This window comes from Halichoerus grypus, chromosome 14 (assembly GCF_964656455.1).
Source record: "Halichoerus grypus chromosome 14, mHalGry1.hap1.1, whole genome shotgun sequence".
Taxonomy (NCBI): domain Eukaryota; kingdom Metazoa; phylum Chordata; class Mammalia; order Carnivora; family Phocidae; genus Halichoerus; species Halichoerus grypus.
The window spans coordinates 30,375,433-30,400,052 of NC_135725.1; the positions used below are offsets into that span (position 1 = coordinate 30,375,433).

At 38.7% G+C, this 24,620-nt stretch overlaps 1 pseudogene; it reads left to right on the forward strand.

The window, feature by feature from the left end:
* Window positions 1-23,952: 23,952 nt before the first annotated feature.
* LOC118550602 (ATP synthase F(0) complex subunit f, mitochondrial pseudogene) lies at window positions 23,953-24,347 on the forward strand (annotated as a pseudogene).
* Window positions 24,348-24,620: the final 273 nt, after the last annotated feature.

A 24,620-nucleotide genomic window follows, 5' to 3' on the forward strand; every position in this document is an offset into this window, starting at 1 on the left:
CTTGGTTGTGATCTCTCCTCTTTCATTCATGATTTTGTTGATTTGGGTCATTTCTCTTTTCTTTTTGATAAGTCTGGCCAGGGGTTTATCAATCTTGTTAATTCTTTCAAAGAACCAGCTTCTAGTTTTCTTGATCTGTTCTACTGTTCTTTTGGTTTCTATTTCATTGATTTCTGCTCTGATCTTTATTATTTCTCTTCTCCTGCTGGGTTTAGGCTTTATTTGCTGTTCTTTCTCCAGCTCCTTTAGGTGTAGGGTTAGGTTGTATATTTGAGACCTTTCTTGTTTCTTGAGAAAGGCTTGTATTGCTATATATTTTCCTCTTAGGACTGCCTTTGCTGTATCCCAAAGATTTTAAACAGTTGTGTTTTCATTTTTATTTGTTTCCATGAATTTTTTTTAATTCCTTAATTTCCTGGTTGACCCATTCATTCTTTAGTAGGATGCTCTTTAGCCTCCATGTACTTGAGTTCTTTCCGACTTTCCTCTTGTGATTGAGTTCTAGTTTCAAAGCATTGTGGTCTGAAAATACGCAGGGAATGATCCCAGTCTTTTGGTACCAGTTGAGACCTGATCTGTGACCTAGGATGTGATCTATTCTGGAGAATGTCCCATGGGCACCAGAGAAGAATGTGTATTCTGTTGCTTTGGGATGGAATGTTCTGAATATATCTGTGAAATCCATTTGGTTCAGTGTGTCATTTAAAGCCTTTATTTCCTTGTTGATCTTTTGCTTAGATGATCTGTCCATTTCAGTGAGGGGGGTGTTAAAGTCCCCCACTGTTACTGTATTGTTGTTGATGTGTTTCTTTGCTTTTGTTATTAATTGGCTTATATGATTGGCTGCTCCCATGTTAGGGGCATAGATATTTACAATTATTAGATCTTCTTGTTGGATAGAATCTTTAGGTAGGATATAGTGTCCTTCCTCATCTCTTATTACAGTCTTTGGTTTAAAATCTAATTTGTCTGATATAAGGATTGTCACCCCAGCTTTCTTTTGATGTCCATTAGCATAGTAAATGGTTTTCCACCCCCTCACCTTCAATCTGGGGGTGTCTTTGGGTCTATAATGAGTCTCTTGCAGACAGCACATCAATGGGTCATGTTTTTTTTATCCAATCTGATAGCCTGTGTCTTTTGATTGGGGCATTTAGCTCATTTACATTCAGGGTAACTATTGAAAGATAGGAATTTAGTGCCATTATATTGCCTGTAAGGTGACTGTATTTTCTGTGTTCATTTGTGGTCTATGTTACTTTTAGGCTCTCTCTTTGCTTAGAGGACCCCTTTCAATATTTCTTGTAGGGCTGGTTTCGTGTTTGCAAAGTCCTTTAGTTTTTGTTTATCCTGGAAGCTTTTTAACTCTCCTTCTATTTTCAATGACAGCCTAGCTGGATATAGTATTCTTGGCTGCATATTTTTCTCATTTAGTGCTCTGAATATATCATGCCAGTCTTTTCTGGCCTGCCAGGTCTCTGTGGATAGGTCTGCTGCCAATCTAATGTTTCTACCAATGTAGGTTACAGATCTCTTTTCCTGAGCTGCTTTCAGGATTTTCTCTTTGCCTCTGAGACTCCTAAGTTTTACAATTAGATGTTGGGGTGTTGACCTATTTTTATTGATTTTGAGAGGGGTTCTCTGTGCCTCCTGGATTTTGATGCCTGTTTCCTTCCCCAAAATAGGGAAGTTCTCTGCTATAATTTGCTCCAATATACCTTCTGCCCCTCTCTCTCTTTCTTCTTCTTCTGGGATCCCAATTATTCTAATATTGTTTCATCTTAGTATATCACTTATCTCTTGAATTCTACCCTCATGATCCAGTAGTTGTTTATCTCTCTTTTTCACAGCTTCTTTATTTTCCATCATTTATTCTTCTATATCACCAATTCTCTCTTCTGCCTCAGTTATCCAAGCAGTTAGAGCCTCCATTTTTGATTGCACCTCATTGATAGCTTTTTTTATTTCAACTGGTTAGATTTTAGTTCTTTTACTTCTCCAGAAAGTGTTTCTCTAATAACTTCTATGCTTTTTTCAAGCCTAGCTAGTATCTTTAAAATCATCATTCTGAACTCTAGTTCTGACACCTTACTAATGTCCATATTGATTAGTTCCCTAGCAGTCGGTACTGTCTCTTGTTCTTTTTGTTGAGGTGATTTTTTCATTCTTGTCATTTTGTCCAGAGGACAATAGATGAATGAGAGAACAAAATGCTAACAGGGTAACAACGTCCCCAAAAAATATACACTAAACAAATCAGAAAAGAACTGAAGCTGGGGGAAAAGAAAGGGAAAGAAAGAAAAAAGAAAAAGAAAAAAAGATAAAAACAAACAAAAACAAAACAAAACAAAAACAGAATATGATCAAATATGATCAGGCTGGTGCATAGATCAGTGCCGCACACTAGATTTTGGGTGTATTTTGGTCTGTTAGAAGAACATGCCTCCCAAAATTTTAAAGAAAGAAAAACTTATATATGTACAACAATAAGGGCTAATACGATGAAGGGATGGAATATGAATGTAAAGATGAAAATTATAAAAGATTTTATAAAAGGAATTGATAGATAAGAAGTTTGTTGAAAAAAGAAAGAAGAAGATTTAAAAAAAAAAGGGAGAGAATGTGATCGGGCAGGAGACTAGAAGAAAGCCATACACTAGAGATTTAGGGTATATTTTGATCTGCTAGAAGAAACTGTATCCCAAAATTTTAAAGAGAGAACAACTTTATATATATATATATATACCAAAAATAAGGGTAACTACTATGAAGGGATAGAATATGACTCTAAAAATGAAAAATAAAAAAGATTTTTTAAAAAAGGGATTGATAAGATGTTGGTTGAAAAAAGGGAAAAGAAAAATTCAAAAAAAAAAAAAAGACAGTTAAAAAAAAATTAACTTTGAAAGACTAAAGAGTCATGGGAAAAAAACCATGGATTCTATGTGCAGTATTCCCCTAGCACTGGTGTTCTGCCATTCTCATTAATCGGTAAACTTGGTCTTGGCTGGCTGTTCTTGCTGATCTTCTGGGGGAGGGGCCTGTTGCCGTGGTTCCCAAATGTCTTTGCCGGAGGTGGAATTGCCCCGCCCTTGCCCGGTCTGGGCTAAGTAATCTGCTCGGGTTTGCTCTTGGGAGCTTTTGTTCCCTGCAAGCTTTCCCTACAGCTTTGGAGGACGAGAGTGAAGATGGCAGCCTCCCAATCTCCGCCCTGGAGGAGCCAAGAACTTGGGGCCCCACTCCTCAGTGCGCCCCCAGAGAAAAGCAGTCAGTCACTCCCGTCTCCCCGGTCTCCGGCCGCACTCCGTGCTCACCCGGCCTGTGACCGAGCGTTTCTATCTCTGGCTCACGACCCCGTGTGGAGTCTCCAAACCCAGCAGATCCCTGCGGTGCGCTCCCGTGCCGCTCCTCCCCGGGGGAGGAAGGGGAGTCTCCCTGGATCTGCCGCTTGTTGGGTTCCTGCTGGAGGAGCAGTGGCCCAACTGTGCCGCGGATCATGGTTTATGGCAACCCCGAGCTGAGAGCCCGTGCCTCGGCTCTGTCTCTGCAGCCAGCTTCCCTGCTCCGATACCTGGGAGGTCTGCTGCACTCAGGCACCCCTGGTCTTTCTGTGACCCCGAGGGTCCTGAGACCACACTGTCCCATGAGGGTTCCACCCCCCGCTTATCCACTGGAGCTACGTCCCTCAGTGGAGCAGACTTCTAAAAGTTCCGATTTTGTGCTCCGTGTCTCTATCACTTGCCAGAAGCGGCCGACGGAGGCCCCTCCCCTGCCGTCTATCCTCCCGAATATCACCTCGGATTCACTTCTCTGCATGTCCTACCTTCCAGAAAGTGGTCGCTTTTCTGTTCAGAGAGTTGTTGCTATTCTTTTCTTTGATCTCCTGTTGAGTTTGTAGGTGTTCAGAATGGTTTGATCCCTATCCAGCTGAATTCCTGCGACCAGACGACATCCAGGTCTCCTACTCCTCTGCCATCTTGTTCTTCCCCCCTGTGACCAAACATTTTTATCTCAGGCATGTGACTGAGTTTCAAGTCTCCAAATTTTATGGACTCCTGTTGTGCAGACCAATGCTGTTCCTTTCTGGGGGGAGGAGGGGTGTCTCTCGTAGCATTTCTGACTTTTGGTGGGCCTCTGCCCAGAGAGTGATCATGGGATTGTGCAGTGGTTTGAAGTTTATGACATACTGAGCAGAAAGCCAGTGCCTAGACTTGCTGTTTTCAGCTAGCTTCCCTGTTCCGATGCCTGGGAACTCTGCCATACTCAGGCACCCCTGTTTTCTTGACCCTGGGGATCCTGAGACCATGCTGTCCCATCTGGGATTCTGACCTGCTCTACCACCTGAGCATCTTTAAGCCAGGGACATCCCCCACTGTAGCAGACTTCTAAAAGTTTTGATTTTGCGTTCTGCTGTTTATAATATTTTGTGGTAGCCTCCTTAAGCAGGCTCCCTCCCCATGGGGTATCCTCTGATATTTTGATATATTGCCTCTGATTCAAGTCTCTGCATCTCCTACCTTCCAAAAAGTGGTTGCTTTTCTATTTATAGAATTGCAGCATTTCTTTTCTTAAATCTCTGATTGATTTCACAGGTGTTCAGAATGATTTGATAATTATCTAGCTGAATTCCAGGACCAGTTGAATTTAGGGTCCCCTACTCCTCCATCTTAACTCCTCCTGGGTTTGATTGCTTTTAACTCAAAATAATGTTCATGCCAAAGTGGCCCATCTTGGGGCACCTGCCTTTGTCCCCTACACATCCAAGTACTATACAACTGAAAAGAGATGATGTAGATCTGTAATTATTAATTTTTGGATGTCCAAAACATATTGTTGAATGGAAAAACAACTTAATGAAAATTATTTGTGACAAGAGCCTACTTTTGAAAACCATTTATCTTTTTTAGTTTACATGAATAGGGAGATGTTTGATAGTTTTCAAAATATTAGCAGTGTTTATTGTTGGGTGGTGGTGGACTTTGGGTAATTTTTATAAGCTTTTTGCTTTCCTGAATTTTTACAAGCATGTATATTTTTGTAATTGGAGAAATTGCAATTATTCATTATTTTCAAAGAAAACTCATTAGTTTCTAAGCTAATATAAGATTCCTGGTGTGAAAAAATCTTACTGTTTTCCTTTGAATCTGTATGTTCTCAAGGAGCATGTTGGCAAGCAGATGCTGAGGGGATTGGCTGAAGCTCCTCCTTGTTCTTCTGCTCTTGCCTACGGTCATCTGGGGAGGCCTGACTCTGTGCCTCCTTTACACTTAAGCTGTGTTTCAGTGCTCATGGTGCTCGGGGCAGTGGTCCAGCACTGAAAGTAATCCTCCAATTTACCCAGCAGTCTTTGGGTGTTGCCCATCTCATCTGATGATTAGGACAGTAGATCTTTCTAACCAGTGTCTCTCTCCCTCTCCCTCCTCCTCCCCATTTAAGATGTTTCTGGCAGCAAAGCCTCCAAGTGCCATTGTGTCTCCTGGCTGGGCACACCCATTTCAGCTTGTCTGTACCATAAAGGGTGCAAGGGCTTGGGCACTGGGCTAGAAGTCAAGAACTTTTCACAATTTCACTTTTGAATTGCTTTGTGAAAAGGAAAACTTCCTGTTCTAATTTCTTCCTTCACTAATACTGAATCATTTGTCCAATAGACAAAAGGACTTTTTATTGCTACTCATTGTCAAACAAATAAAGCTGTGGTTTAAAATCAGTAAAGCCTTTTGAGCAGCTGAGCTCACCTCTAAATTGGTGCAATTCAAGATTTTGCTATTTTTCAGTCTATAACTCAGGCAAGGTAATTAAAGGTAAAGTGCTAAATAATTTTAAAATAAAAGGCTGAACTTTAAAGGTATTGACTTCGAGACAGGGCATAAGAGAAATTTGCTGTGTTTTTCCTAATATTTCATCACTTAGACCACACTGTTATTTGTATTTCCACTTACCTTGAACAGAGTGGAAGATCACATTGGTATATTTTCCAAATCAGGCTGTTTGGATAATCATAGTTCTAACAAAGACAATCCCTAGCATCTGTAGAGTGCATTCTCCACACAGCTGCCAGGGTGGTTTTATTCAGTTACTAAGACACATTCTTAGCAAGTTACTTTCCTGCTTAAAAACATTTGATGAGTCGGGTGCCTGGGTGGCTCAGTCGTTAAGCGTCTGCCTTTGGCTCAGGTCATGATCCCAGGGTCCTGGGATGGAGCCCCGCATTGGGCTCCCTGCTCTGTGGGAAGCCTGTTTCTCCCTCTCCCTCTCCCCCTGTTTGTGATCCTGCTCTCACTGTGTCTCTCTCTGTCAAATAAATAAATTTAAAAAATCTTAAAAAAAAAATTTGATGAGTCTCCATTGCCTTTGTGCTAAAGTCCAAATTCCTTAGCCAGCATTTCAAGAGCTTCCCATTTAACCTCAACCTACCTCTCCTTTCCCTCCCTTGACTCCTCCTGCTGACAGTACAGTTTATTCCCTCCTTCTAGGCCTGCTGTCACCCCTCTGTGAGACCTTCACACCTCCCTGAAGCCAGACCATTCATAGCACCTCACATGCCCTTCTTAACGGCCTTACCACCTTGATTCAGTTTCCCCTCTCTTTGCCGAAGTACAATTGACAAATAAAAATTATATATATTTAAGGTACAACATGATGTTTTGATACGTACATACTTTGTGAAATGGTTACTACAATCAAGCTAATTAACATTTCCATCACCTCACATAAACCTTGTGTGTGTGTGTGTGTGTGTGTGTTAACACTCAAAGTCTACTCTCTTAGCAAATTTCAAGTATAAGATACAGTATTACTAACTACAGTGGTTGCCAGGAGCTGGGAGGTGGGCAAAACAAGATGTTGGTCAAAGGGCATAAAATTTCAGTTGTGCAGGATGACTAAATTCTGGAGATTTAATGTACAGCTGGTGACTGGCTCAGTTTAATTGTCTTTTCCACTAGATCCTGTGTCCTTTGGGAAAGCTGTTCCCGTCTAGGTAAGTATCAGGATCTCCTGGGCAGCTTGATAAAAATACAAAAATTCCCGAGCCCTACACCAGACCAACAGAATTAGAATCTCTGGGAGTGGAGTCCAGGGATCCATAAATTTAAAAAAGTTTTCCAGGTGATTCTGACTAGCAAGCAGGCTTAGTGACTACTGCCCCATACAAGTCATTCATTTTCTGTGAGCCCAGCCCAGTGAGAGCAAGGGATAGGATGAGGCAGAAAGTTGAGGTACATGATGTCTTGCTTTGTACCAGGTCCTGATGTACTGGCTTTTACATCTGATCATTTAATCCCAACCACCTTGAGAAACAGAGAATAGTATTCCCATTACTATAGATGAGGAAACCATAATTTGGGGGTTTAGCCCTGTTCCGAGGTTCCCAGTGGTAACAGATCCAGTTTTGCTGTTTCTTTAGGCTCATGTTAATTAAATGTTATTTAAAATAAATTAACATTTAGGGACACCTGGGTGCCTCAGTGGGCTCAGGTCATGATCTCAGGGTCCTAGGATCGAGCCCCACACTGGGCTCCCTGCTTAGTGGGGAGTCTGCTTCTCCCTCTCCCTCAGTCCCTCCTCCCCACTCCTGGTCTCTCTCTCTCTCTCTGTCTGTCTCAAATAAATAAGCAAAATCTTAAAATAAACATTTATATATATTACATTTATGTATATGTGTGTGTATATATAAATATATAACATTTAATATAAACGTTTATATTTTTAGAATCTCCATGCCTTGCTACCCTACGTGTATGCTGCATGATCTACCCACTCTATCTGCTCAACCCTGTTCTCTGCCATGTAGACATTGGAAACAACCTCTTAATTCACTTCCTGCCATCTCCTGTTTTCTCAATTGCAGATGAATGACCATTTAAACTTGCAAATCTGCCAAAGCCACTGCTTATGGTAACTTTCACCACATATAAGCTTTTTATTTTTACATATTTACATATTTTACAAATATGTCTACTTTTTCCTTGATAGCTTTGAGGTTTTCGGACTTGATAATGGATATTTAAGCAAGCCAACTCTGCCCTCCAGACTCCTAATGCAAAGGATAATCCAGGGGTTAGCTTTTGCAATGTATAAATAGTTTATACACATTGATGTAGAAAGGCAAACCTTAGAAAAATGGGTGGCCAGTTTGACTAAGTAATTCACAGACAAGAAAATTAAACTAATAAACAAACAAATGAAAAGAAAACCCCAATCACTAGGGGTCAGAGAAACCATGTGATGTCATCCCTCAGATTAGAAAAAAGGAAGAGCAGCTATGATGATATGATGCTTATTCCTGGCAGTGATATGGGGAGAAGGGTGAACTCTTATTAACTGCTTGTTCAAATGGGAATTTTGCCAGCCTTTCTGGAAAGCATTCTGGTAGCATTTAAAAAGTAGGAACTGCAATACTGTTTGTTCTCATTTCCAGTTCCTGGGAATCTATTTTCTAGCACAGAACCAATAGAATATATAAATAAGTAAATAAATACTCTTTGAATAAGAGTATTTGCTGCTACATTGTTTGAATGACAAAAACCTGAAAATTATGTGACTGTCCATCTCTAAAAGAATTGTTGGCTTTATTATGGAACAACCACATCAGGGTATAATACGATCCCATTAAAAACATGAATTGGAGTTAAATTGCCCTGGCATTTATATGAGGAATGGTTGAGTGAGGAAAGCAAGATGTAGAAAAGTGTCATATGATCTTACTTTGTAAAATGTTACCACACAAACATATTCACACAAAGCCCTTTAGATGTAGAATGTGTGTGAGTATGCATGTGTATTTGTGTATGTTTGTGTCAGTGTGTAAGTGTGGGAGTGAATGTGTGTGTCTGTACACAGCTATGTGAACTCTGGGAAAATACAGGAGGACTCACACCAGGTTATTAACATGGGTAATGGGATACAGGGATTGCTGATGGTAGGGAATGCAGAAAAAAGGGCGGGGGAGAAGAGTGTTAAGACAGGGAAAACAAGGAGAAACGGTTAATAAAAAATGTAATAAAAGCATACCAACCTGTATGATATAATGATTTATGCCCTTATATAAAATTATATAATGTGTGTATGTGTATCACAAAATTTGAAAAAAATTAAAAATGAAAGTCTAATCAGGTCATTCTTCCACCTTAAAACATGTCAATGGCTCCCTGCTCCCCTGTGGATCAGTCCAGAATCTTTAGCCTGGGCCTCTATCTACTCTCCTATAAAACAGTTCTCTTCATTCTGTGTCACAAACACAGTTTTTCACCTCTGTGGATCCCTAGTCCACCTCTGCTCTGCAGTTAACATGCTCCTCTTTGGCTCTTTACATGTGCTATTCCCGTGTCCAGGATATTCAACCCCTTTTCTTTTCTTGGATGGACCCTTACTCATTTTTATAGGTCTCAGCTTAAACATCAGTTTCCCAGGGGGCTTTCCCTGACTGCTCTATATTGTTAGGTAACCTGATATGTATTCCCATGGTTCTCTGTCCTTACTAAAATTGTATTTTATTATTAGCCTCTTTTTCCAAACTTTGCTCAGATTTTCCCAGCTGTAGATTACTGTTTATATGTTGTATCCAAATTGGATAAGAACCAATAGCTGTGGGGATGTGGGATCACCTCTCCAACCCTCTGGCCACCCCATGGTTCTCTTAGCTGTGAGAAGTACTGTTAGTTTTCCGAGGGAAGCAGTTTATGCTATCAAGGGTATTAGTGAGGGACAGAAGCCTTCCCAGCACTGTCTCAGGTTATCTTCCCTGGGTCCCTCTGACCATCTGCATTCCTTGGTGCTCAGGGCTCCTCTCTCTGTTCCTGTCCCCCCAGAGAGGATTCTGTGGACTGAAGAACCCTAGTTACTGTGACTGATAGAACCTGCCCAGCCCTGCAGTCATGCTCTGGAACTGAGAAGAGACTACAGTGAGGGTGACTGTAAATTCCAGAATGTGTCTGGGGGCAGCTGGAGCTGACACTTGCACTAGCACCAGAGAGCTAACCAAGACAGGCGTGAAGGAGTTAACACAGGGCACACTCCAGTGAGGGCACAACAACCAAATTTATTGAGCATTGTCTTGTTTTATGTTTCTAATTAAAGATGCTTATGAGAAAAGAAATTCATATGAAGAGAAGAGAAAGATACTTAGTTCAGTTCATTTTCAAACTGTATTGTTAATAAATTATTCTTTTTATAATAATAGCCTTATTTTTTAAAGTAGTTGCATTTCTGTATTCACAAAAAGCAGGACAGGAAGAAAAGATTGACTCTGTTTTTCCAGACGATCCAGGGAAGCCAAATTCCCATCCAGGTCATTGCCTTTGGTAAGCTTAGATAAAACATTCAGATTTGAAAATGAAAAGAAAATGTGGAAATAAATTACACTACATGGATCTTTGAAACCTGGGGAGTGTTAATTCTAAGAGCTTTTTATATTAAATAACCCAAGCTTCCCTGTCACATTGGCAGTCACTCTGTCCTGTGCAGAAAGGATTGAGTTGGATAATGACTCCCATTAGCACTGGGGGAGGTTTCACATGTAAATCCCTTACAAATGGGAAATCGAATAGCGTCCTGCTTAGTAAATCAACATAGCTTAGTGTTAGATATTTCTCCTAGAAGAGTGCCCTTGGTGGCTTGTTATCTTTGAAGTGGATGAAGCAGGCAGCTCTCAGCCCACTGTGCTTGCCTGCTTTTTCTTCTCATCAGGATTGTCCAGCATCTGCAGCCTTTTCTCCAGTCTCTGTTTCCATTCTTTTCTGAGCCTGAGGAGAGAAAAATGCAAATGGTTAGTGCTTTTGTGTCCATATCTGTTGGTCCCATTGAGGTTTGTTTTTTTTTCCTTCTAACAAATATTTTTAAGAGAAACAAATGGCTTTTACAAATTAGTGAAGAAAAAAAAATCAATAGATAAATGAGCAAAGTCTATGAATATATAGTTTTATAAATTTGTTCCTTCCTAAACTGATGTGTGGATTCAGTATAACATCAAACAAAATCCCAGCAAGACCTTTTGGTAGATACTGACAAGCTGACTCTAAATTTTATATGGCAAGGCAAAAGAACTAGATTAGGAACAACTTTGAAGAAGAAAGTTGGAAGACTCACATTATTTGATTCTGTGACTTAATATAGAGCTGTCATAATCAAGACAGCATGGCACTGGTGAAGGAACTGACAAATAGGTCAATGGAACAGAACAGAGTCCAGAGGGGTGCCTGGGTGGCTCAGTCGTTAAGCGTCTGCCTTCGGCTCAGGTCATGATCTCAGGATCCTGGGATCGAGCCCCACATCGGGCTCCCTGCTCCGCCGGAAGCCTGCTTCTCCCTCACCCACTCCCCCTGCTTATATTCCCTCTCTCGCTGTGTCTCTCTCTGTCAAATAAATAAATAAAATCTTTAAAAATAATAATAATAAAAGAACAGAGTCCAGAAATAAATATACCCAAATACAGCTAATTGATTGTTGACAAGAGACAAAGGCAACTCAATGGAGGAAAGATTTTTTTTTTTTTAAACAAATGGTGCTGGAGCATCATACACTCATATTTAAAAAAATGGACTTTAGGGGCTCCTGGGTGGCTCAGTCGATTAAGTGTCTGCCTTCAACTTGGGTCATAATCTCGGGGTCCTGGGATCGAACCCCACATGGGGCTCTCTGCTCAGTGGGGAGTCTGCTTCTCCCTCTCCCTCTGCCCCTCTCCTCACCTCTCCCCACTTGTGCTCTCTGCTCTCTCTCTCTCAAATAAATGGATGAAGTCTTTAAAAAGAAATGGACTTCAATCCATACTCCACATCTTACGTAAAATTAACTCAAAATGGATCATAGACCTAAATATAAAATGTGAGACTAAGACTTCTAGAAAAAAAAAAACAAAACCACAAAATAATATCTTCATTATTTCCCTTGGGTTAAAGAAAAAAATTCTTAGATTCAACACAAAAAGCATGATTCATAGAAAAAAAATGTCGGTCTTTATCAAAATTAAAAATTTGTTCTGTGAGACACTGTAGAAGAGAATAAAAATCAAGCCATAAATGGAGCACATATTGCAAATCACTTACCTGTTAAGGGACTTGTTTCTAGAATATATAAAGTTCAAACTAAATGTTAAGAAAATAAACAATGTAATGGGCAAAAATTTGAACATTTTACCAAGGAAGTTGTATGGATGGCAAATAAACACATAAAAGTAATGCTTACCATAACTAGGAAAATGAAAATTAAAACTACAATGAGGTAACAATACCTCAAAGAATGACCAAAAGAAAAAAGAAAAACAAGAAAAAAAGTCCCCTCTTAATTCCCTCTTCCCAAAAAAACCCCAACAAAATTTAAAAAACACTTAAACAAAAGTCAAATCAAGTGTTGGTCAGGATTCTGAGTAACTGGAACTCTTTTACATTGTGGTGGAAATGCAAAATGGTATAGTCATTTGGGAAAATAGTTTGGCATTTACCATATGACCCAGCAATCTTAATCGTGGATATTGACTCAAGAGAAATGGAGACTTATGTTCCACAGAAATCTGCATGCAAATGTTTACAGCAGTTTTATTCATAATCATCAAAAACTAGAAATGATCTAAATGTCCTTCAGGTGGGGAGTGGATCACCAAACTATGATACGTCCACACAACAGAATAATACTCAGCAAGTATAAGGAATAGACAACTGATATACACAACAATAATTAATCCCAAATACATTTTGCTGAGTGAAAAAAGCTAGACTCAAAAGACTACATACTATATACTTCATTTATGGAATTCTGGAAAAAGCAAAAGTATAGGGATAAAGAATAGATCAGTGGTTGCCGGGGATTGGAAATTGGTGGAGGAATTGACCACAAAGGAGCAGCATAAGGGGATTTTTCAGAGTGATGGAACTTACTATATCTTGATTGTGGTAATTACATGACTCTAAGCATCTGCCAAAATTCATAGAACTGTATATACACATGAAAAGAAATGCATGGTGCTTATAAATCAATTGAGAAAAAGAAAATGTATAGTAAAATGGGCAGAGGATATAAAATGACTGTACCAGAAGAAAAAATCCAGCTGTTTTCCTATGCATATAAAAAGGTCTCAACCAAACTTATAATTAATTAAATTCAGTTTAAAACAGTGAGATGCCATTTTTCACCTGTCAGATTAACAATGATTAAGAGTTGAACAACACACAGTGTGAGCAACTATGGAAATAGTCACTCAGGGTGGGAGTTTAAATTAATACAATATCTTTGCAAGACAAGAAGTCAAGAAGTCAAAATTAAACAACAACAACAACAACAACAGGGAACTCATGTTTTGACTTAACATTTTCATTTTTATGAACTTATTCCATAATTCTTATCCATGTATGCAAAAATGTATGTGTAAGTATTCTTATTACAACATTGTTTGTGAAGCCAGAAAATGAAAAACAACCTAAAGTGTTCTTTGATGTGATTGGTTAAACCAATTGTTAACATCATCATAATGGAAAACATTAAAGAAAAACTGAATGTGCTTACATAGAAAAACTTCCAGGTAAGTTAAAAAAACAAGGTGCAGTTTAGTGAAGATAGTATAGTCTCATTTTGCATAAAAATATAGCTCACATATTTATTTGCTTATTCAAATTGAAGCTTTGGAGAAAGATATACAAGAAGCTTGATATCAGCTTTCCCTCAAGAGCCTAAGTAAGAAGGGTACTCACTACTAATTATATGTCCTTTTGTGATACTTGAATTAAAAAAAAAAAATATATATATATATATATATGCACTTGTGCTCATTTCATAAATATAAAAATAACCAAAATGGAAAGATTGGGTAAATGTTATTAGTTCGCTAAAAACTGCCATAAGAAAATACCACAGACTGGGGGTCTTAAACAACAGAAACTTGTTTTCTCTTAGCTCTGGAGGCTGGAAGTCCTAGATCAAGGTGTCAGTAGATTTGGTTTCTCCCAATGTCTCTCTCCTTTGCTTGCAGATGGCCTTCTTGCTTCATTCTCATGTGGTCTTTCCTCTGGGTGTGTGTGCATTCCTGGTGTCCCTTTGTGCATCCTAATCTCCTCTTCTTATAAGGACATCAATCAAATTGGATTATGCCCACACTAAAGGTCTCATTTTAACCAAGTCACCTCTTTTTAAGGCCCTATAACCAAATATAGTCACACTCTGAGGTACTGGGGGTTAGGACTTTAACATGAATTTGAGGGGATACAATTCGGTTTATAACACTGCTAAAGCAAAGTAATGCATGCTTACGGCAGGAAAATCAGAATATACGACGAAGGATTTTAAAAAAGTTGGCTTCAACCTTAATTTTTCACTCTTATAAATAACCCTAAAATGAGTATAATAATACTTAATACTCTTTTCATATACCCATCTATTTTCCTTGCAGAGATTCCTAGAGGCAAGTAAGTTAGAGGGTATAAATATTTTGAAGGCTTTAGGCACCTATTACTATTCTGCTCCTGGCAGCTTCTCACTTAAAACTCTGCTCAATTACAGGCCCAGGAAAGAATGTAAAGAATCTGGAGCGTCGGCCTGTTGTTAGGTATAGTTGTTGCTTAGGCACATTAACAACCAAGGATTGAAAGTTGAAGTATTGAGAGAAGAATTAGGGATATGGGGAATAATGTTAAAACATTGGTTATATCCTCATTCTACCTCAAATTAAATTAAAGTGATGGACATAAAAATAACAGTTTGCTTGTTTGAAAGGTAAGATAAAACATGGGATGGCTGCTCTCTCATAAACAGGCAACTGTCTCATAGCTCTTTGCACACTTTACTTAGGAAGTGATGATTTATTGAGCTTATATGGCCTGTTGATATCCACCTATTAGTAATTTTCATAAGTTGTATTTCTTCATTATGCTTATAAAGTATGCATCTTATATTTTAACTTGTAACCAACCTCCAGGCTCACAGGTTCCCCTCATTAAGGATCTCTGAAAGGTTCTTTAACTAAGTCTGCCTCCAAATGCACATGACGTTTGTCACTGAGATCTTTTAAAGTTCACTAATGGGTATTTTTAAATAAATTGCTATCTGTGTATTTCATGGAACTTGATGAACTTCTTTTTTAAAAAATTTTATTATGCTATGTTAATCACCATACATTACATCATTAGTTTTAATGTAGTGTTCCATGATTGTTTGCGTATAACATTCAGTGCTCCATTCAGTATGTTCCCTCTTTAATACCCATCACCAGGCTAACCCATCCCCCCACCCCCCTCCCCTCTAGAACCCTCAGTTTATTTCTCAGAGTCCATAGTCTCTCATGGTTCATCTCCCCCTCCGATTTCCCCCCCTTCATTTTTCCCTTCCTACTATCTTCTCTTTTTTTTAACATATAATGTATTATTTGTTTCAGAGGTACAGGTCTGTGCTATGGTGAACGCTGTGAATTGTGTAAGACTGTTGAATCACAGACCTGAACTTCTTAATATAATGTGAACTCATTCACTACTTAAAGGGGCTTTAGCTTTTCCTGGATATAGTGGGCATGAAAAAGCGCCACTCAGAGATGCTGCTGTGGGGAGCATAGCTGACTTCCCATCTGCAACTACTTCCCATCTACATCTGCCCCAAGCGTTTGCACCTAGGCCAAACTTTTCTTGGGCTCCTCTCAGCTGGTGACTGAGCACAGCAGAGGTACTAAAGCAGGCCTCTCTCTGCAAGATGCAGAGCTTCTTTGAACAGTTGCCTTTGGCTCAAGGACGTCCCATTAGTCTGGCCAAAACTTTATGAGGCTTGCCCTGCTGCCTAACCCAGTTCCACATTCTTCCCTTCCTCTTTCATGGAGGTCAGACCTGTATCACAATTTGATGACTCTCCTTAACTTCTCTGGCTCTTCTTAGTGGTGTGCTATTAGTTTGTGAGGACAATTATTAATTTTTTAGGGATTTTTTAAGCTAGTTATTAAATATAAACATTATTAAGAGTAAATTATAAAATTACAATTAAATTATATTAATTTTAATCTATTAAATTTATTAAGATTATTAATTTAATGTTATATTAATTATATTAATTTTTAATTATATTAAAAACAGTCATAACTATGTGAAATTCATCACTTTCTAGTTATTTTACTGCATTTTACAATAATCTATGCTCTTTAGGTTATTTAGGCCTATTAAATTTATATGGTGAAATTACTATATGATGGGGAGCCGCTGCCTTCTCAACTCACCTTCACTGATGTCACATCAGTAGCTTGAAATAAACCATATACAACATGGATGTTGGCAAACACTATAAATCTGGCCAGCTGCCTGTGTTTGTAAATAAATAAAGTTTCACTGAAATACAGTCCTGACCCTTTGGTTACATATTGTCCATGGCTGCTTTCACACAACAATGACAGAGTTGAGTAGTTGCAACAAAGACCACATGCCCCCCCATCTAGACTTTTAAAGTGATGGAGACAATTTTAATAACGCAGATTAAATTTAGAAGTGTACTGTGTCTATAGCTATTACATTGCAAATATCAAACAAATAAATAAATACATACATATAAATTGTGTAAATATTCTTTCAGTACTAGAAAACTATCCTTGATCTGACTTATTGTTAAATTAATAGTAATTAAGTATTTGTTGTCCAATTTTGTCAAATCATGGCTGAATTGCAACTATAGATTGGCTGTAGATGAAAGAGGTTGGCTTAAACCAATGAAAGCATACTATGAAAATCAGTTAGCTATATGGAATTTATAATAAAGATCATTGTATATTTTCTTAATATTTGTAAATTGTGTGCTACACATCCTTTATACCTGTGAAATTTATGATAAACTTACGTATGTATACACACATGTACATTTTTTTTCCACAGAGAGCCAGTTTTTAAACATTTATTAGCACATCACAACTTCTCATTTTTCTCTCACAGGTTTTCCTCCAATAAATCTCATACCCATCAAATCTTGCCCTCTGCTTCTCACCAAATTAATGCATTTGGAATGATGAATTTATTCTAGGAACAGAGCTTAGGAATCTGGGGTTCATGACACATTTATCCACTTTTTATAACAGCTATAACACTATTTATTGCCAGATGGTAAAGGATTTAGGACTCTATCTACCCAAGTTCTCTTTAAATCTTGTTTTCTGAATATTTAGACTGCTTGCTGCCCCTTTTTGATCGACATTATTTATCACTGTGTTGCTTCCATTTATCTTGGGTTCTCAGTAAACTGGTGAATATAAGTGCATTTACAGACTTTTTATTTTGTAGTAAGGAAGGTCAATATGAGAAAGGTAATGCTTAAACATTGGTGTACAGACTGAGATACAGTGGAGGAGCAATACAACTGGTGTTTGAAGCTTGAAGATAATATTTTCCCTTAAGCCTACAAATACTGACCTCACTTTTCTAATGGAGACCAAACAATATTTACTATTTATTATTCTAGACTCATCTGATTTGTGGAGGAGTTGTAGTTAATATATAGGAACACAGATTCTCCCTGACAAGTATGGGGTTTGACTAGAAAGCATGATTTTTTTTCTGAGATTCTTAAACTAGAATTGTGATGTCCTTACTGGGAACCAATGAAGAGCAATTGGGCACAAAATTAGATTTTTTCTATCATGTGCGAGGCACTAAATTTATGTGTCAATTTGGATCCTCCAAGAAGCAGACTCGGAGGAATCACCCATGAAAAATAAAGGTGGAGAGTGAACTGAAGCGGTCAGGACAGCCTTCAGACTTCCATGCTGGCCTGATCCCTGTGGAAGGAGAGGGAGGGAAAAAAACGTGGGTAGGAAGAGCTCCACCCCACAGCACAGTACTAAAAAAGCTTGGACTGGGTTGATGGGGAGGCCCTGGACAAGTTGCCCAGCAGAGGAGCCCTATCATGCAGGAACTCCCCAGAACTAGTTTCCTCTGCCATGCTCAGTCATGGCTAGGAGCAGTCAGGGTTAAGTTTGGCCTCAGCTCAAGCTCAGTGATGGATCCAGAAGGTGGCAGCTGGAGTTCTCAGTCAGCTATGTGCCCCATTGCAAGCTATCTTGAAGGAGCTCTGAATAGAACACTTCTGTGGTTACTACAATATGTAAAGAAGAGTAGTAAAATAATCCCTGTCATCAAAGAGTTTATAGTTTATTGAGTTCTTGATCTCCCATTTCAGATCCGATTACAATCTCTGTACTTTTGTTTGAATATGAAAGGTCAGACAGTGATTTTGCCACTTCTCTTCCAGTAGGATAACAGACACGCCTTTATAGTAGTTTTTCCTAATTAAAGCGAAATGGGCCTGATCCTGGTTTCTTTGTGACCTGCAACTCACTGGCCTGATTGTGGGACAGAGCTGCAACAACCAACACAGGCTGACAACCTTGGCATAATGATCAGACCAAGTCAGCTTGCCAATCTCATTCCCCACCCTCAGTTTGAATGAAAAATCTAAATTTTTTCTCACTGGTGTTCTTTTTAGACTAAATCTTATTTTATAACAAGTTTGAAATAATGATTTCATCTGGCTAGGAGATTATGAGCTGGATATTTTGTTACCTGCAGCTGAAAGCATCCTGACTGACATAACTGATAAGCAGGAATCAAGCAGAGGGAGGTGAGTGGTCTTGAAGTGAGGTTTGATAAACCCCTTTCCCCACTCAAGTCCACCAGATTTTATGTCTACCTGATGCTGTGAATTCTGTTTAATTCTGAAGAGGTATTTTGAAGACCATACTTCTTATACTAAACCACGATTTTTTTTAATATATAAACACTGCACAGTTTCTCAGTTATAGTTACAGGCTGATCATTTAGACTTACATGTCCATATAATTTATCATCTAAACTGAAATACTTTTAAAGTAAAAGGGAAAATTATAATCTGTAATTGTAACAAAATGATAGGTGTATACCTGGGCTGTCCCCAAAACCAGGAGGTTGGTCGTCATACCTACAATGCATTTGATTATTCTCAAATGGTCTCCATCAGTTATTTGCAAACAGTTTTCAACTTCTTTATGGACCAATCCTATTCCTGTTGTGTTGCTTCTTTCTGGCTCAGAGAAAATAAGGGGTTTCTAGTTCTGGGGTCACTCACCTTCCTTCATGACCTCACCTCCAAGGCCTCTGCCAGGTACATCAGTTACCAGGGTAAATAGATGCTCTGCAGCTCGGGCTGAATTCCTCTGTCAGTGAATCTGCAGGAGTGTGCTAACAAGCATGTCCATGGCAAAGCACCTGTTTCCACTCTACCCAGCTTTGGCACAAGTCTTGCTGGTCAGACCAGCAGAGAAGAACATAAAGCAATATTGATTTTGTTCTATCAGCAAAGTGGTTGGTGGAAAAATTTAGGGTTTTTGTCTTCTAGTTCACTTAGAACATTTCTGTATTGCACGGTGGCTTGAATTTGCCTTTTATAAGTGGAGAGCAGAATAAAAAAGAGTGTGAGTATTATGTATGTATGTTGGGAGTGTGTACTTATGCATAGTGGAGTATGGGGAGGTATAGGCCACTGGTCTGCAAGTGTATGTTGGAAGGTACACTATTATTCTGTTTCAAACTGTTTGCTCAGATCAGCAGGATTTAAACAAATATTCCAACATTCTGGTTTTGGTGTGAAAATAAATCTGGGATATCTAGCAAAAACAATGACAAAACCACTAGGTTTTCATTCACTGTTTACCAAAATAAAAAAGCTTTTGGTTTTTTTATTTATAGTTGATAAGGGAAATAGTTCTGGCAAGTGAGACTCCAGAACAGAGTGGGGAACCACAGGAAGCTGCCTCTACTCCCCTGCTCCTTAAGATTTTCAATGCAGAGGCTCTGGTCACATCTTTAAACATTTATTTGTGGGACACAATGATGAAATATTTCATGATGAGCACATTTTGAAGATTTATTATCTTGGTTACAGAAGGGAGAGAAAACTGCCCCAACTTGGAAGGGGTCATTTCTGGGGCCCATGGGAATCTGGAGAATTATTTGTTTAATCTATTTTAAAATAAAAAAAAAAAGTTCAATTATTTGTAAATGCATTTGTTCTATGGACCATTTGCAATTGGTTGTTTTTTTAATAACTTTATTTTGCCTAATTACAAAATGGTGGAGCATTCTTGTATAAACTTTGGAAAAACTAGGAGGGCTTATACACATAAAATCTGCCATTCCACCAGTCAAAAATAATTGCTCTTAGTATCTTAGTGCATTTTATTTTAATCTTTTTCTTGTATATACAGATAAGCTGTGTATATATTTTGATAAAAATAGAATGATGATACAAGTTATGCTTTTAATTCCCTATCTTGAGAGTTCAGGGAAGGGAAGATGTACAGAGTTCATGCTGGGATTTGGCTCTCAGTGGGTTTGTGGGCCAAGGCTTGGAGGGCGGAAGAAGGCAGGAACCACACAACTGACTTTCCTCACTCCCCTGGAATCACCAGGACTGGGTGCCCTAATATGTGACTCTCCTGCATGTTGAAATGCCTGATTTTGCTCGCTGGATAAACAGGAATGTAGCTGGAATGGTGGCAGAGCTCTTCTTTGGCTATGGAGAGAAGCTATTTCCCCTCCAGAGCTACTAAAGCTTTTTAGAAGTTAATGTTGGTTCAACACATGTGAGTTACACATGTTTTCAGCTCAGCATGATCAGAAACATGGAGGCATGGTGCCTTGTGACTAGCAGAATACTCAACTGCCATTCCATTGTAAGTAGGCATCTTAGCAAAACAGATAGCCTAGCTGGGCTGTTCCCATTTTAGGGAGAGAGAACCCAGGTAGCTTCTGAAAAGGTGAGTTGATCTGTCTGTTCCAAAGCTCTGCACGTGTGAGGGCAGGTGCTGACTCTTTTATTCAGAGTGATGTTGACACATGTGACCTCACATAAGTATATGCTCCCCTTCAGCAGATTCCTTCTGCAAGAGTATCATGTTTACTTGCCAAAGAGAGGAAGACCACATTTTCCTTCTTCCAAGAATATTAATATATATCATCCCAGATGTGAGATCTTTTATACTTACATATATCTTTTGACCTAACCTTGGAGTTTAGTGTACCTCATACGCTGGGGATTGCAACAGAGGAGAGGTGAGGAAAAAAATTTTTCAGTTTATCAAGATATAAATAATAGAACCTCATTTTTATTTATATATAAAAAGGCTCATCCTTATCTATAAGTCACTGGTTCTCAATAAGGGGTGACTTTGCCCTCTAGGGGATATTTGGTAATGTCAGCAGATATTTTTGTTGTCATAATGGGTAGGGGAGTCCTACTGGACTGCAACATTTTGAGGGATGCTGCTAAACATCTTACAAAGCACAGGACAGCCCCCTCCCCCTAAAGAATTATCTGGCCCTAAATGTCAATAGTGTTAGGTTGAAAACCCCTGGTATAGGTGGTGGTAAGACTGAATGAGTAGATGAATTAATTATGTATTGAATTTGCTGTACTTTATGATGTTTTGACATCTTAAGAAGCTTGCTGGTCATGGAAAGGACTAGCCTTTTCTTAGAGATATTAAAAGGCTTGCTGTGAGCATGTCAACCAATCATGAGTCTGGGACCGCAACGACCTCTAACTCTCACACATGAAGCCATATTTCCCCTTCCCTAGATCATCCCAGGGCCAGGTACCAGACAACTAGGAACCACATCTATAGCCCAAAGCCCTCTGGGATTATTCAAATTATCGAATACTAAACTGTTTACTCTGCCTTGCCTTTTGTTCAGAAGCTCCAATAAAAGTTCTGGCTTAGATGTTCACCATGTTTCTGTCTTTTGACACCTGGGCAAGACCTGGTGCTTCCTCTGTGGCCCTGCATGGTATGTGGTGACCCTTCCTCTGAGACCTGTGAATATAATAAACTTCTTCCAGGTCTTGTTTTCCTTTCTTCTCATGGCGTCATTGACTTTACCATACCATATTGAATATTTGTATTCTTAGAACAGTGATAATGACAGTAATTTGGTCTCTCATCTTCACATCTGGTATATTTCTACAGAAATCTAACTTAAAAAGTAGTAGAGACATAATCCATATACTTTCTCAGGGCACTCTTTCCCTGACGATCTTCCTCCAGTTCCCTGTAACAAGTCTGTTTGCTAATTTCATTTTCCCAGAAGCTTTTGAGCTCATGACAAGTTTCACAGCAGAAGACTTCCCGATGGATATATTGATTGTTCATCCCCTGAAACACAAAAGAAAAAAAAAATCCCAGTTCTTCAAATAAAACCACTCTGATTTTGGAGTGATGAAAGGTGAGTTAGAATCCAGCCCCTGCCATTTACACCTTTGGTGACTGTAGAGAAATTGCACAGTCACCATGATTTTGTTTCCTCAACTACAAATGGGAATAATAATGGTTCTGTCAGAAAATATAGTAAAAAAATGGAAATGAACAAAAATAAAAAGGATGTCTAATAACCCTTACAGATTATCTGATTCTACAGGGGGCCTGCCCCTTTTATTGTATTTGAGCTACCTTACAACTCTGAAATTATGGAAAAAATATAGTAATGCAAATGATTCTTGAACATAGAGATTCAAATAAATTTTGTCTAGGGGAATGCAACTGATAGCCGTGTGGATACCAAGCAATTTTAATCTACTTCTAAATTCACTTCAGTATTCGTGATAGCCTACATATGTGTTTTTTTATTCTTTTTGAATTAATTGTAATATCTTACTAGTTTTCTCATTAATAAATTAAATAAAATATTTGACTCATGTTCATTTTATATTTGTATGATAGTTAAGATTTTAACTTAAAGAAATGATCCTTAACAGTTACTTCACTGTTGTTTGTGTATGTATACAAAATGAAATGTACATGCAGAAGCTCTAAACACAATATATGCCAAATAGGTAATCAACAGATGTTATGCTCTTTCCATCTTTCCTCACAGAAGAACAATAACCTTTACCATTTATTGAACACGTAATATGTGAGAGGCCTTGTATACACACTTGCATTTGATCCTTCCTACAACTCTGGGAGCTGGGTGATTCTACATTCATTGTTCAGATGAGGAAACTGAGAAATAGAATTTGCCTATATCCTTATAACTGAACATGGAATGGTGGGAATTTGAACCTAGGTCTGTCCATTTTCAAAGTGGATACTCTTGGCTCTAAGATTCTCATCACAAGAAATGATCACCATATCTGGAAATGGCCACGTCCAGAGCAAGCTTGTGTGGCATGTGTGTGTGTCCCATGAAAGTGCACATGTTTAATACTCAAAAATGTTCACTTCTTATGTGAACATTGCCCATTTTCTAGATCCTAGTGGCTGTGGCAGGCAGTGGATGCAAAGGACAGCAGAAAAGATCCTTCTCTGACTGCTGGTGAGCACCTGCTCAGAGAAGAGCTTTGGCCCTTACTGGAGATTAGAAAGGACCTGGACCTTACTGTTTTGCTATTGTTTTTGATATCTTGAAACATATAATAGGTTCTTAGTTATTCTTCATTAAATTAAATTAAATGACCCCTGTCAAGTTAATTTTTTTTCTAAAACGAGCTGGCCTGGAATTGCCAATAGCCTGTGTGAAATATCCCAGATGCTGAGGGAAGGTCTGGAGGGTGACTTTTGCACTTTCTGAGTTGGGGACGTGCTCCAGCTTTTTGGCCTTCTGCAGTCTCAGGAGGCTGGTGTTGTGCCCTAGAGAGCCTCTCCAGGTTTTCTCTAAGCCCTACTTGAGTTCTGAAGCTCCAACCCGGAGATAGCACATGCTCCATCTTTTAAGAGCATATTTCCCACTTATTTTATTCCTCAGGCTAATGGATTCAGTGCACAGAATTCTAATAAATTCTCAGTCACTCAATATTAAAAGAGTGGTTAAAAATATATACCAGCATTCATAGAACTAGAGTGTAGGTGTGTGTTCCTCTATAGCAATTAGGTTTCTTATGGATTCAGTTCAAGCTGCAGAGGTGTCTTAAGTTTTCTCATTTTCCTCATGTGACTCTACCTGTATAAATGTTAGATAAGAAAATACTGCTTGTGACTCCAGGATGGCGTCAGTCGTACCAGTGAAGGAGAAGAAGCTCATGGATGTGAAACTAGGAGAGCTGCCCAGCTGGATACTGATGCGGGATTTCACCCCTAAGGGCATTGCTGGAGCATTTCAAAGAGGTTACTACCGGTATTACAACAAGTATGTCAATGTGAAGAAAGGGGGCGTTGCTGGGATTTCTATGGTGCTGGCAGCTTATGCGCTTTTCAACTACTATTGATGTTACAAGGAACTCAAACAGGAGCGGCTACGCAAGTACCACTGACGAGGGCCCAGTGTGGAAGCACATTCGGCATTCCTGACCATGACCTTTGCCTGGCACCCTTGAATCCTTTCATATTCTAATTCAGAATTAACATCCAATAAAAAATGACTGGTAAAAAAAGAAAATAGTGCTTGCTTAGAACAGGAAAACTTGCAAACTTGAAACTTAAGTAGACCAAAAGTAATGCAGGACTTATTCACACATTCCTTTATTACAAAATGCTCCTAAACATTTTAAGTTCATATTAGATATTCAGTACTCAGAGAAAGGACAGTTTGGCTAAATAGGTACTCACTGGAATTTTTTTTCTTGAAATTTAGAATTAACATTTTTTTATAAATAATTTTTTATTAAAAAAAAAAAGAAGCCTATGCAGACACAAAGATTACTCACATCAT